Source organism: Prionailurus viverrinus, chromosome B3, assembly GCF_022837055.1.
Source record: "Prionailurus viverrinus isolate Anna chromosome B3, UM_Priviv_1.0, whole genome shotgun sequence".
Lineage (NCBI taxonomy): Eukaryota > Metazoa > Chordata > Mammalia > Carnivora > Felidae > Prionailurus > Prionailurus viverrinus.
In genome coordinates, this window is record NC_062566.1 from 107,048,641 (window position 1) to 107,063,579 (window position 14,939).

Here is a 14,939-nt window from a genome sequence, read left to right on the forward strand (position 1 = left end):
GTGGAGGGAGTTGGGGCTCCAGGAGCCGGGCATGGTCTGAGCGCTGGGCGCCGGGCCCAGGGGGCAGGGTGGAGGCTCTGGGGGAGTAGCCGGCTGCCTAAATAACGATGCCTCTCCTCGTACGACTAGTTTTACTTTGTCTTTTTGGTGCCTGAGTTGCTCTGCATTGCGCCCTGGGGCGTAACCCACTAGGGCCGGGGTTGGGCGGGGGAGGGGAGGGGGGTGCAGATCTTGCTGCTGCAGACTAGGGGGCGCGGCTCCGAATGCCCGTGCGTACCTTTGGGATCTGGCTGTGGGGAGGTGTCAATGGCAGGTGTTAAGTGGTGTTACAGGACAGGCAGGATAACCGGCCTTGCTGACGGACCGCTCCCAGCCTTGAGAATCTTGTATTCATTCACGCGGGGTAACCATGCCTGCTACTCATCGTGAGGCTCCTGCATTCATTGACCCCCGACCTTCATCAACCGTTTACTTGGAAGTAAAACCCCTTCTGAGTTTGTTGTCGCCCACGTAGATTAGGGAGTGCACAGTTCAGAGTGCCGTATTTAAGAATTGCAAAAAGTATCAAAACGGGAAACCGCACTCTATCCAGTTAAAATCATATTGAACACCTACGATGTGCCAGCACGGGGATGTCATAGTGTATGAAACTGGACGGGTCCCTGACTTCATGCAGCTCACATCTATAGAAACAAAAACAATACTGCGGCACCATCATTTAAAGAGTGTACAGCAAGTCCTACAGGAAGGAAAAACAAGACACTTTTCAATCCTGAGGTAAAGTAACTGAACTACTCTTGTACATCCGGTGTCCAAAATGAAGGACATTTCGAGCTTTTCCGTTAAGTTACTGATTCCCTAATGAAAACCATTTTATCACTAACCTTTGAATCCAGAAATTTGGAGATATGTGACATATCTCCCCATGTGAGCATATCATCAGTGCTTAAAAGACAGTTGTCAACATGGTAATCTTCCCTTTACATTTTTCCTTTAAATAGCTGTTGTATTTTTTTACTTAGTGATTCAATCCTAATGAAGTCTGCATATCCTTGCAATTAAACTCATCTTTTCTAAATATTCTGGTCTCCTAGTCTTCCTTTCACATCGAGTGGGGGAATACAGACCAAAGCAGATCTTTGTAAGAGCTGAGGGGCTGTAAGGCAGACAGGGAAGGTAGTTCTGGGTGAGTTAATTAGCTGGATATTAGAAACAAGGGCTAACTCATATTAGAAACTAGAACAAACAATTATTTGGTGCCAGTTATGTGCAAAGCATTATAGGACAGCACTGGCTACAAGTTAAAGTCACTCTGGGGCTATTAAAAATTCTGATGCTCGGGCTGTACCCCAAACCAATTAAGTCAGAACCTCTGGGGGCAAGAAGCGGGCAACGGTATTTTTTTAAAGCTCTCCAGGTGATTCCAATGTGCAGCCAAAGCCACATTACCTTGGCACTTACTAGAAATACACCCCAGACCCACTGAATCAGGTCTGCAATATGACAATAGTCCCAGGTGATTCATCTGCACAGCAGAGTCTGAGAAGCTCTGATGAGGGACGAGGGGTCAGCCAGTGGGGAGGGCAGACTACCTCCATTTTCTCCCGAGCTCTTCCACAGTGTGGCTTCCACTCCATCACTTGGTTAAAATCACTCTTATCCAGGCCACCAGCTACCCTGTATTGCTAAATCCACCACTCCTCTTTCTCAAAGGCCAAGAACTACCCCCCTCCTCAAACCTCCTTATCTGCCTCCTCTGACTCCTCCCACTCTGTTGTTTGAGTTTCAGCGGCTCTACCGTGGCTCTGGTGGCTCTCCCTCTTCCCCTCCCACCCTCTGCCTCATGGGATCCTCCGCCTCCTGCGGCTTTCACGGTCATCTCTCTGATGGTGACCCCAAGACTGAGTCTCTTCAACTTTAGATTGTTATTTTCAATTTGTTTCTGGACGCATCTACTTGGATTATTCCACAGGCAACTCAGAACTTGAGGCTTATGGATGAGTGAGAAAAAGTAGGTTTGATACAGCATTTGGAGTATGACTCACTCAAAATCGAACCTGTCTGTAGGAGTATATATCTGTAGAGAAATGTGTAGAAGGATGGCCAGCAAACATTTAATAGCATTTGTTTCCGGGAGGTGGGATTTCCGATGATTTTTCTCTTCTTTTTAAGTGAGCGGCATCATTCTCATTCAAACGGTAGGGCTATTAAAAGACAACCACTATCTCGGAAGGTCTGTTATCTTTCCTAAACAGCAAACTTCTCAAGCCATTATCCTTAGGAAGACTGTCCCATCCTTTTCCCGAGTCACTTATGCTTGCTTTCTCCTTATTTAGGGGAAAGGGTATAACCTTGGGCTCAGCAGGAACCAGCTGGCACACTCAAATTAGGATGTTCAAGGAGCTTTTAATAACAAGGTTGTTTACAAATATGTGGGCAGGGTGTAAAGAAACCACAAGGAATTGCACGGAACCCCTGGGGTGCCTACCCCAGACCTGTAGGGGAGAGAGCATGAGTGGTTATCAGAGCTGGGATGGGGGCTGTATGAAGAGGGCCCTCTGAAAGGAGTTCAGACCCGGGGCCCAGGACAACTGGATCTGGAAGGTCAAGACAAAGGTTTCTTTTTTTTTTTTTTTTTTTAATTTTTTTTTCAACGTTTATTTATTTTTGAGACAGAGAGAGACAGAGCATGAACAGGGGAGGGGCAGAGAGAGAGGGAGACACAGAATCGGAAACAGGCTCCAGGCTCCTAGCCATCAGCCCAGAGCCCGACGCGGGGCTCGAACTCACGGACCGCGAGATCGTGACCTGGCTGAAGTCGGACGCTTAACCGACTGCGCCACCCAGGCGCCCCAAGACAAAGGTTTCTAACACTGCAAAGGACACTTGATTCCTCTTCTTACAATTTCAGAGAGGGCTGGAATCTCCAGTCCTTTTCCTGCCTATTCCCCACTCCACAGCCCAGATGGATCTATCAGAAATGAAGTATCTTTACTCTTTCTATTAAACCTTTCTATCCCTCTCCATGACCTCACGATAAACTTAGACTCCGTAGTTTAGCACCTAAGTCCCTTTGTGATCTGGCTCCTTTGCCAGCCTCATCTCTTAGCTCCTGTTCTCTCACCCTCTACAAATCCAGCCATGCAGAATGTCTTGCCTGTTCCCCCAAGGGCCATGTTTTTTTCTGCATCCAGGGATTTCCACATACTGCCCCTTCTGCCCTGAGGGTTGCCTCCCCTAAACTACTACCACTCACCCTCCTTTTCTTCTCATCCTTTGGGGCTTAGCCAACACCTCCTTTAGGAAGTCTTCCTGGATTCTGAAAAGCTGGATTTAGGAGACTGGGCTGAACCAGGCAGCCAGTTTCTCCTCTCAATCTGCAAGCCCATGAGTCATTCCTCCTCCCAGGGGGAATAAAAGAGGGAGTAGAAAGGCCAGAGTATTCCTCCCATACATTTCTTCCCTGTAGACTAGACTATTCAGTTCCTTGAACTTTCAGCCTCCAGAACGGGGAACAATAAACGTCTGTTGTTATAAACCATCTAGTCTGTGGTATTTTGTTATAGCAGCACGAATGGACTAAGACAATCCCCTATCTGTTTTGATTTGGTGTTTGTTGACTTATTTATGGACTCTCACTCCACTAGACTATAAACTTTATGAGGTCAGGGACCATGCCCATTTTGTTCCTACGCATATCCACAGCACCCAGCACCGTAGCTGGTGAGTGGTGGTGGTGGGGGGGGGGGGTACAACAAATAGTGTGGGAACTGAAGCTTGTAATAATTTATTTCAACCCCATCATACTTTATAGACTACATGGATAAATGTTAATGCACTCTTGGAAGTGTCTGAGAAAAAAAATCACGAAGATTGTACTATCTGTATTACCAGCCTTGGGGGCTGCGTAGAGCTTCCCCACCTGACCTAAACATCCCTGGGTTGATGGACAACGAAGAGACTGTTTGGGTCTCCACTCCACACAGTGTGCTTGGGGCAGGGCGGTCCCTGCTAATAATGCCTGGCTCTGAATTCTTCTCAGAATGCGTTCAACAATTCAGAGGACTTAGGGGTCAAGATGGAGAGGAGGAGATTATGTCGAGGGCCAGTCTGTGTTTAGCCTATACTTTACTTGTAGTCCTTGAACTAATTTGATTCCTTTGTCAGGAAACCAGAGGCATTGGTTCATAGCTTTTAAAAGAAAGAGCCAGCAGGGGGTGTTTTGTTCCTTCGCGCCAGGGTTAGCCTCCTCGTTGACATCGGAAGCTCTTTCCTTGATTGGAATTCGTTTCGTTGATCATTTTGGCTGCTATTAGCGATATACAGGACTTCACCATTTTCGTTATTTCACAATTTTCATATATCATGATTTCAGGGTTTATATCCTCTAGGAGAAATTTTAATATAATGAAACGATTTTACATATATTATTTGTTCCATCATGTAATCAAAGCCCCAGTTACAAAGAACAAACAAACAAAAATCACAGGTTTTTAATGGAGACGTTTGAGGTTGAATGGGACAATAACCTATTTTAAATAATTTAATCAGTCTCCATTGTGACACGCTCCAAAAGGCAAAAATGTATTCCAAGAGGTAGTTTGGAAGTCAGTGTTTCAGTGTGACAGATTCTGCAGCTTTGATCCTGCTGCTCGCTTGCCGCTTACCGTAGCAAGAGTATTTGCCTATAAGCCCCGGGTTCCTATTACTTCAGGGGACCGTGCATGCCCCCGGGCCTGTGGGTCCTCCAAAGGGTGTCCTGGGTCTCTTCCCCGTGACAAAATTAGAGACCTTGGAAGAAATACGTTTTTCTGAAGCTTTGTGGAATTCAGATACCCACTGCCAAACTTTTAATTAACAAATCCATTGATTAATCATTGGCGTTATTTAAGTGGATGGCCTAAAACATTAGACATTCATAGGAAAGGGAGGATGAGAGAGAGACATACAGGGGCTACAGCACTGAGGCGTCTGATCGAGTCAGAATGGAAGCAGTTCCAAGGAAGGAGCCCTGGGGTCCTGGTTCCACCTCCCTACATAAGCCTCACCTTCCTGCAGCAAAAATGAGAGAACTTGGCCCAGGTGATGAGGATGTGGGAATAAAATGAGAATATGTGTGCACCAATATTTTCTTTTTTTTTTTTTTTTTTAGTTTATTTATTTTTGAGAGAGAGAAAGTGCGTGCACGAGCAGGGGAGAGGCAGAGAGAGGAGAGAGAGAATTCCAAGCTCTGTCAGTACAGAGCCTGACAAGGGGCTCGATCTTGCGAACTGTGAGATCATGACCTGAGCCGGAACCAAGGGTCGGACACTTAGCCGACTGAGCCACCCAGGTGCACCTGATTTTCTTTTAATTGAGGTATAATTTACATAAAGTATAATTTGCCCTTTTTAGCATATATTTCTGTCAGTTTTGACAATGGGTATAGTCATGCAACCTAGCACCACAATCAATAGATAGAATAATTCCATCACCCCCTAAAATTCTCCTGTGCCCCTTCCTGGTCAACCCCTTAGACCTTGAAAACCACCACTGACCTGTTTTCTGTATCTATAATTTTGCCTGTTCTAGAATGTCACAGAAATCACATCATACATTATGTAGCCTGTCGGCTCTAGCTTCTCTCGCTTTGCATTTGGGACTCATTCATGCATAGGTCACTGGCCCATATTTTTGACTGCTAGGTAGTATTTCACTGAGAGAGGCACTAGTTTGTTTAGCCTTTTACCAACTGAAGGACATTTGGGTTGTTTCCAGCTTAGACCAGTTTTGATTATGAATAGAGCTGCCATAAGCATCTGCAAACAGGTTTTTGTGCAAACATCAGTTTTCGTTCCTCTTGGATGTATACCTTCAAGTGGGATCACTGAGTCTCATGGTATGTGTATGTTTAACTGTATCAAAAACTGCCAAACCGTGTTCCAAAGCGGCTGTACGATTTTGCTTCCCCCCCAGCAATGGATGAGTGTATGACAACATTTTGAAGAATAAAAATGTCTACGTATCACTTATAAAAGCGGGTGGAAAGCAATTTCCCCAGGATTGAGAAGGGCAACTGAGAGACAGCTCTGAATTGTTTGCCAAACTAGCCCACAGAACCCACAGAAATCAGCTGAGAAGGTTTACTGAGTCTTTGGAGCAAATGCTACAAAGAATATTGTTTATTTAGGAACACAGTTAACGCTAGCAGACATTTATCGAGCCCTTACCATGCCCGGGGCCTTGGGTTTCATGCTCTACGGGAATCTTCACAACGATCCTATTTATTGTTCCACCTTACAGGTCAGGACACGAGGCCCAGAAAGGGTAAGCAACATGCCAAACAAAAGCAACCCAGCTTATATGAGAACTAACAGGGAATAAAATCCAGGTGTATTGGATTCCAGACACTGTACCCTAAAAACTGCTCCCTTATGCTGGCCTTTTAGCTCCTTATAATTACTAGTTATTAGCGTTCATCAGAGTCTCCCTTCTGTTTCTCCTTGCACACAAAAACCGGGCCCAGGAACATTGGGCAGAACTTAAGTTTTGTGCCTGGCAACTCTAGACCTTTCTGTTGCTGTTCTTTCCATCCAAACCCACAGGGCTTCCCTACCAGGCTCAGTCCTCTGCTCTCAGCCTTCCCAGCTTCCTCCGAATCATGCTATAAGTCACACGTCATTTCTTTGGAGAATATTCTGGGACGAAAGCCTCTTGCCGTTGAATGCAGCAAAGTCCAATGGAATGACCTTTCCCTTCCAGTTTGAGAAGGTCAGGCTAAGAGTCTTCTGCCAAGAGCTGGAGCTGGTTCTCCCTCTCCAGCTCTTGCTTCTTTAAAAGTAAATTAAATTAGTTTAGTTAAAAATTTTTTGATGTTTATTTTGAGAGAGACAGAGAGAGAGAGAGGGCCAAGCACGCGTGTGAGTGGGGGAGGGGCAGAGAGAGTGGGGAGACAGAGACAGAGCATGAGCAGGGGAGGAGCAGAGAGAGAGACACAGAATCCGAAACAGCCTCCAGGCTCCGAGCCGTCAGCACAGAGCCCGATGCTGGGCTCAAACTCACAAACTGTGAGATCGTGACCTGAGCTGAAGTCTGACACTCAACCGACTGAGCCACCCAACCTCCTGCTTTGATGTGGGTCCATTCCTGCCACCACACAGAAGCACAAGGAGGCAGAGTTTTAGGGGGGCAACCTTTCATTGTTGGTTGCCTCAGAGTGTCTTGGAATCCTAAGGGCCATTTAGCTGTGATTTAGAGCTGACAGGGACCCTGTAAATCACACATTCTAACCCCTCAGACCCACAGCATCAATTCACTGTGGAACTGTGACTCTATCAGTTACTGGCTGTGTGACCTTGGGCAAGGTGACTAACCTCTCTGTGCCTAAGTTTCTCCGTCCATAAAATAGGGAAGTGATACACACAGGGTGTTTTAAGGACTGAATGAACAACGATTAGACCACAGTGCAGGCAAATCGTAAGTGCTTAATAAATGATAGCTTAATATTGATACAACACAGACACTGTAAGGGATACTTCTAATGCCAATGTTTTCTCAGAGCAGGGCTAGAGTTAGGCTGTGTGGTGCCTCAAATGAGATGCTTATCTGGGACACAGGAGAAATTTGAGGCTAAGAATGGATTGGCAAATTAGTTAGCTTTGTGATCTTGAGCAGTCCCTGAACTTCTCCCTCACTTATCTTCAGTGATTACCTCTGACAACTGCTCCTTATGGCTGCCACTCAGATCTCCTAAAGTAAAAAAATAAAAAGAAACTGACCAGTCCTTTCCTTCAGATGATCACATCCTCCTTTATTCTACTCAGGATAGTTTTAGAAGAAAGGATCCTTGCAACTAGAAAAACTTTCTGTGTGTACTCCCAGAAAGATGAAGCTCTTACTGTGTAATAGAGATCGTAATAGCCACGGCACCGAGCATTTCCGCTGAGTTGGGTGCGGTGCTAAGCCCTGCCCAGCGAACATGACAGAAGCTGGAGTTGAGCAAGGTCAAGTAACTTGCCCAATGTCATTTAGCTGGTAGGTGGCAGAACCAGGGTCTGAAACCAAGTCTCTCTGATGCCGAAATGTGTGCTCTTCACCGCAGCACTGCTGCCTTGATTAGGAACATAACAGAGAGCTTTAGAATGGAAAGGAACCTTGGAAATGACCTAGTCATAGCACCCCAAACCATTCCTTTTAATCAACAATAGCATAGCTGCCGTTATCTCTATTAAGTTACTCCCTGCTGGCTCCAGTTCGTAGAATAGCGAGTTGGAGAAGTGCGGCTTGCAAAGGCTTGCAAATTCCTTGTGTGGCTTGAGACCCCTTCCGTGGTCAGTGTAGTTTGAAGTTGTCATGCACTTGACAGAGGTGGCCGTTCAAGGGGTGTCAGGGTATTGAAAGGCAGCAGTTGGAGATGCTGGTTCCCTGAAGCTGCGAAGGAGATCTTGAGGTATCTAGAGCACTCAGATGCTCTTTCCAGGGGTGAGTAGGGAAAATGCTGCTGGGGCTGTCATATAACTTTCCAGAATCCAACCATTTCTTCCAAATGTCAGCGCTGAACTCCGTGCTTCTGGCATTCTGCTCTGGGCTTGGTAGGGATGGCAGTGACTGGCACAACCTGTTGCTGGCTGAAAACAACACAGTCACCCCACGCTCTTCCTTCCCGTCACTGCCAGGGCCTGTGTGACCTTGAACAAGTCTCTCGAGGATCAATTGAATAGTTCAGACTGCAAGCATACTGGTTAAAATAAATAGATAAATAGAAATGATAATGTGTGAACAATTGTTCTGTATTTATAGAAAGGTATTCCTCTAGGCCACACTTCCCCCACCTCTGTAGCATGATTACAAGCCAAATGTTGTGGCAATTCAAGGAGAATGAGAGGAAATTTGCTTTGAAATAGGAGGAGAAACTGACCTGGCTGGTTTGGTAACTGGTCCAAAGAACACAGTGTCCTCTGGAGGCTGACAGCTGCTGGAGTAAGTCTGTTCCTCTTGACGGTCAGACCGACCCTCTCTGGCCAGTTGACTCATAGCAAGCGGAGAAGGTCAACGACATTTCTGGAAAGCCCACTCTATCCTTCACAGTGAGATGTGCTGAGGTGGGAGACGATAGAGATTTTTATGTATTGATGAATAACGGGAAGATGTCCACAGTGAAAAGTGATTCCAATGAGGCAGGTTACAAAACAATACATGGCATAGCATCACATGTAGATTCTTTTTACAAAGGAAAGAGCATGGGTAAATTATCAGAAAGAACGTACACAAATGGGATTAAAGAAGGCAGAGTGGGGATTTTCATTATTTTACTGAGTATACTTCGATATTATTTGAATTTTTCCTAAAGAGAATGCATTGCTTTTCTCCCCCCAATTTTCTTTGGTATTTTCTTTAAAGTCAGTTTTACTCACTACTAGGTATTTGTCCAAAGGACACAAAAATGCTGATTCAAAGGGACACATGCAAGCCAATGTTTATAGCAGAGCTATCAACAATGGCCAAATTATGGAAAGAGCCCAAATGTCCATCAACTGATGAATGGATAAAGAAGATGTGGCGTATATATAGACAATGGAATATTACTCGGCCATCAAAAAGAATGACATCTTGCCATTTGCAACAACGTGGAAGGAAGTAGAGGGTACTATGCTAAGCAAAATTAGTCAGAGAAAGACAAATATCGTATGATTTCACTCATATGTGGAATTTAAGAAACAAAACAGGTGAACATAAGGGGAAAGAAAGGAAAAATGAGATAAAAAGCGAGAGGGAGACAAACTATAAGAGACTCTTAAATAAAGAGAACAAACTGAGGGTTGTTGGAGGGGTGTTAGGTGGGGGGTTGGGCTAAATGGGAGATGGGCATTAAGGACGGTACTTGTTGGGATGAGCACTGAGTGTTCTATGTAAGGGGTGAATCACTAAATTCTACTCCTGAAATCGTTGTCACACTGTATGTTAACTAACTTGGATTAAAAAAAAAAAAAGAATTATAAAGAAAATAAAATCAGCTTTACTGAAGTCAAATTTATATATAATTACCAAGTAATTATACATATATATGTAAAAACACTCTTTTCAAACTGTGTGGTCACATGAGTTTTGGCAAATCTATACAGTCATGTAACCACCATCCCAATCAAGATATGGAACATTTCCATCACCCTTGAAAGTTCTCTTCTGCCTCCTTGCAGTCAATCTCCTACCCTTACTCCCTGCCCCAAGTGACCATCGATCTTATTTTTTAAAAATGGTAGGGGCGCCTGGGTGGCTCAGTTGGTTAAGCGTCCGACTTCGGCTCAGGTCACGATCTCGCGGTCCATGGGTTCGAGCCCCGCGTCGGGCTCTGTGCTGACTGCTCAGAGCCTGGAGCCTGTTTCAGATTCTGTGTCTCCCTCTCTCTCTGACCCTCCCCTGTTCATGCTCTCTCTCTCTCTGTCTCAAAAATAAATAAACGTTAAAAAAAAATTTTTTTTTAAATGGCAATAAATGGGATCATACAGTATGCAGATAGCTTGTTATGCCTGGCTTCTTTCAGTAGCTTAATGATTTGGGATTTGGCCATGCAGTTAGTTCTTTTTCATACTGATTAGTATTCCATTGTATGATAGTTTATCCATTCACCAATGTGGCTTGTTTTCTGCTTTTGCGAATTACAAATAAAGGTGCTGTAAACATTTTTGTACAAGTCATTATGTAGATACAAGTTTTCTCTTGGGTAAATACCTAAGAGTGAGATTGTTGGGTCATATATTAAATGTATGATTAATTTTATAAGAAAGTGGCAAACTATTTTTCAGAGTCACTGTACCATTTTGCATTCCCACAGTGCCCCACATCTTCATCAGCTTTATTTATTACCAGTTGTTTGGATGAGTCATTCTAGTAGGTATGTAGTGTTATCTCATTATGGTTTTAATTTGCATCTTTCTAATGACTAATAATATCGAACACCTTGCATGTGCTTATTTGCCATGTGTATATTATTTTCAGTGAAGTGCTTCAAATCTTTCATTTATTAAAAAACTGAGTTATCTTCCTAATATGGAACCGTAAGAGTTCTTAATATATTCTGGATATAAGTTTTTTTTTTTAAGTTTATTTATTTTGAGAGAGAGAGAGAGAGAGAGAGAGACAAGTGGCGGGGGCAGGGGGCGGTGCAGATGCAGGGCTCGAATCGTGAGATCATGAACCATGAGATCATGAACTGAGCTGAAACCAAGGGTCAGAGGCTTAACCATCTGAGCCACCCAGGCGCCTCTGGATATAAGTTCTTTATTAGAAGTGTGTTTTTGCAAATATTTTCTCCCAGTCTGTACTAGTTTTTCCATTTTTCTGAATGTTGTCTTTTGAACAGCAAAGGTTTTTCATTTGGTGAAGTGTAATTTATTCTTTTTTTTTTTTTTGTATGTAGTTTGTCCTTTTTGTGTCCTATTTAAGAATTATTTGCCTAGGGGTGCCTGGGTGGCTCAGTCAGTTAGGTGCTGACTCTGGCTCAGGTCACCATCTCACAGTCTGTGAGTTCAAATCCCATGTTGGGCTCTGTACTGATCCCTCAGAGGCTGGAGCCTACTTCGGAGTCTGTGTCTCCCTCTCTCTCTGCCCCTCCCCACTTGTTCTCTCTCTCTCTCTCTCTCTCTCTCTCTCAAAATAAATAAAACATTAAAAAATTAAAAAAAAAACTATTTGCCTAACCCAATATGACATATTTTTTTTCTGTATTTTCTCTTAGAACTTTATAGTTTTAGCTCTTACATTTAGGTCTATGATTCATTTTGTGTTCATTTTTAACAGCTTTTTAAACAGATATAATTCACATACCATGCATTTAACCCATTCAAAGTGTACAATTCAATGTTTGTTTGTATATTTAGAGTTGCAGTCATCAGTATAATCTGATTTTAAACATTTTTATCAAAACAAAAAGAAATGTCATTACCCATTAGTAGTGTGACTTCATATTTCTCCTCCCACACTCTTAGGTCTAGACTTTCTATCTCTATAGACTTACCGACTGAGTTACTTTTTATGTATGGTAAAGGTAAGGGTCAAAGTTCATTTTCGTACATGTCTGTCCAATTGTTACAGCATTGTCATTTGCTGAAGACTATCTTTTCTCTAGTGAACTACTCTGTCATCCTTGTCCATAATCAATTGACCAATATGTGTGAGTCATGTTGAACTCTCTGTTCTGTTTCATTGATCTATGTGTCTGTCCATATGCCAAAACCACACTGTCTTGATTAATATGGTCTCGTAAGAGATATAAAATGCAATAATGTGAGTCCTCCAATTTTGTTCTTTTTCAAAATAGTTTTGACTACATTCTTTGCATTTCCATATAGATCTTAGGATCAGCTTGTCAATTTCTTAAAAAAATAAGCAAGGCGGGGATTTTGATTGGGGTTTCTTTGAATTTTTAGGTTAATTTAGGGAGAATTGACATTTTAACAATATTGAGTCTTTTGATTCATGAACATAGTATCTCTCTCTCTCTCTCTTTTTTTTTTTAGGTCTTCTTTAATTTTTCTCAGCAATATTTTACAGTTTTCAGCAATAGGTATTACATTTTTTTCTTAGACTTATTCCTAAGAATTTCATGGTTTTCCGATGCTATTGTAAATGTTATCTTTTAAATTTTAATTTCTGATTGTTTACTGTTAGTATCTTGAAATATGCTTTTTGTATATTGACCTTGTATTCTGACTTTACTAAACTCACTTATTTTATTCATTGTTTTATAGATTCTTTGAGATTTTCTACATGGATGATAATATTGTTTTTTTCTAAAGTATATGTCTTTTATTTCTTTATTTTGCCTATTGTACTATTAAAGAGCACTGATTCAGTGAGAACAGACATTTTGCTGAGTTCCTAATTTTAAAGGAAAAGTATTTTTTTCACCATTAAGTTTGATGTCCTCTATCAGCTTGAGAAAGTCATCTTCTATTCTTACTTACCCGAGTATTTTTATTATGAAAAGGTTCTGGATTTTGGCAAATGCTTTTTTTTTTTTTTTTTTTTTTGGTGTGTGTGTGAGAAGTTTATTTATTTTTGAGAGAGAGAGAGAGAGAACACGTGTGCATGCATGCATGCACATAAGTGGAGGAGGGGCAGAGAGGGAGAGGGAGACAAAATCCAAAGCAGGTTCCAGGCTCTGAGCTGTCACAGCAGAGCTTGATGTGGGGCTTGAACCCATAAACTGTGAGATCATGACCTGATCCAAAGTCGGATGCCTAACCGACTGAGCCACCCTGGCGCCCCTTGGCAAATGCTTTTTTTAAAAATCTATTGAGATAACCCTATGTTTTTTCCTTTTTTAGTTTACTGATATGGTGACTTTACACTATTGATTTCTTTGAATGTTGAACCAACTTTGCATTCCAGGGATCGATTCTGCTTGGATAAATATATATGTTTTTTCCCTGGATTTGATTTGCCAAAATTTTATTAAGAACTGTCATGTTTAGGGGAGCCTGGGTGGCTCAGTTGGTTAAGCGTCCGACTTCAGCTCAGGTCACGATCTCGCGGTCCGTGAGTTCGAGCCCCGAGTCAGGCTCTGGGCTGATGGCTCAGAGCCTGGAGCCTGCTTCCGATTCTGTGTCTCCCTCTCTCTCTGCCCCTCCTCCATTCATGCTCTGTCTCTCTCTGTCCCCAAAATAAATAAACATTAAAAAAAAAAAAATTAGGGGCGCCTGGGTGGCGCAGTAGGTTAAGCGTCCGACTTCAGCCAGGTCACGATCTCGCGGTCCGTGAGTTCGAGCCCCGCATCAGGCTCTGGGCTGATGGCTCGGAGCCTGGAGCCTGTTTCCGATTCTGTGTCTCCCTCTCTCTCTGCCCCTCCCCCGTTCATGCTCTGTCTCTCTCTGTCCCAAAAATAAACGTTGAAAAAAAAAATTAAAAAAAAAAAAATTAAAAAAAAAAAAAAGAATTGTTATGTTTAGACCTCCCACGATCATGTCTGGAGAGTGGTTGGTATTCTGCCAGCTTTGGAGATGAGAGGGAAAACAAGCTTGGCAGAGGTACCCATTCCATTCCCAGCTTGCTCTGTAGCTGGTGTTTGGAAGACTCTCTGCAACAATGTTCAAGCCCTGAGCAGGAAAGCCTCCTTCCAGCACTCTTTGACACCATCTCTGCCTCGTTCTTGAAGGCATCATGGCTGCCTTCAGACCTCTGGTGAAGCCCAAGATTCTTAAAAATAAGACCAAGAAATTCATCTGGCACCAGACTGATAGCTCAAAATCAAGCGCAACCAGCGGAAACCCAGAGGCATTGACAATAGAGTGTGCAGAAGATTCAAGGGCCAGATCTTGATGCCCAACATTGGTTACGGGAGCAACATGAAAACAAAGCACATGCTGCCCAGTGGTTTCTGGAAGTTTTTAGTCCATAACCTCAAGGAGCTTGAGGTGCCACTGACGTGCAACAAATCTTACTGTGCAGATTGCTCACAATGTCTCCTCCAAGAACCACGAAGCCATGGTGGAAAGAGCAGCCCCGTTGGCCATCGGTCCCATTGCCAGGCTGTGCAGCAAAGTAAATGATCAGACAGCTTATGTGCATGTCGTATTTGTGTTACTAAAACCATAAACCTACAAAAAAAAAAAAAAAAAGAATTGTCATGGTTAGATTTATAAGCATATTATCTCAGAGTTTTTGGTAATATCTTTTTCTGGTTTTTATATCAGGATAATGAAGGGAGACGTGTTCTGCCTCTTCTGTTTCTTGAGAGGGTTTGTAAAATTGGTACTATTTCTTTATTATTTTCTTCCTCATTTTTTTAGTTTGAATACTTCTACATTATTTGAATCTTGCCTAAAGAGAATGCAATAGTTAAAACTTTTTTTTTCTATTTTGAGATAATTTTATACTTACATAAAAATTGCAAAAAAACAGTATGGAGAGTTCCCCATTTATCTTTCACCCAGATTTTCCTAATGTTAACATTGTACATGATC

At 42.8% G+C, this 14,939-nt stretch overlaps 1 non-coding gene and 1 pseudogene across 1 annotated transcript; both read left to right on the plus strand.

Annotated features, from left to right (window-relative positions):
* Positions 1–13,924: 13,924 nt before the first annotated feature.
* Positions 13,925–14,064, plus strand: LOC125169337 (small nucleolar RNA SNORA7). The gene has a single exon (XR_007153645.1). It is a non-coding gene; the product is annotated as a small nucleolar RNA SNORA7 (small nucleolar RNA).
* A 72-nt stretch (positions 14,065–14,136) lies between these two features.
* On the plus strand, positions 14,137–14,571 carry LOC125168368 (60S ribosomal protein L32-like; annotated as a pseudogene).
* Positions 14,572–14,939: the final 368 nt, after the last annotated feature.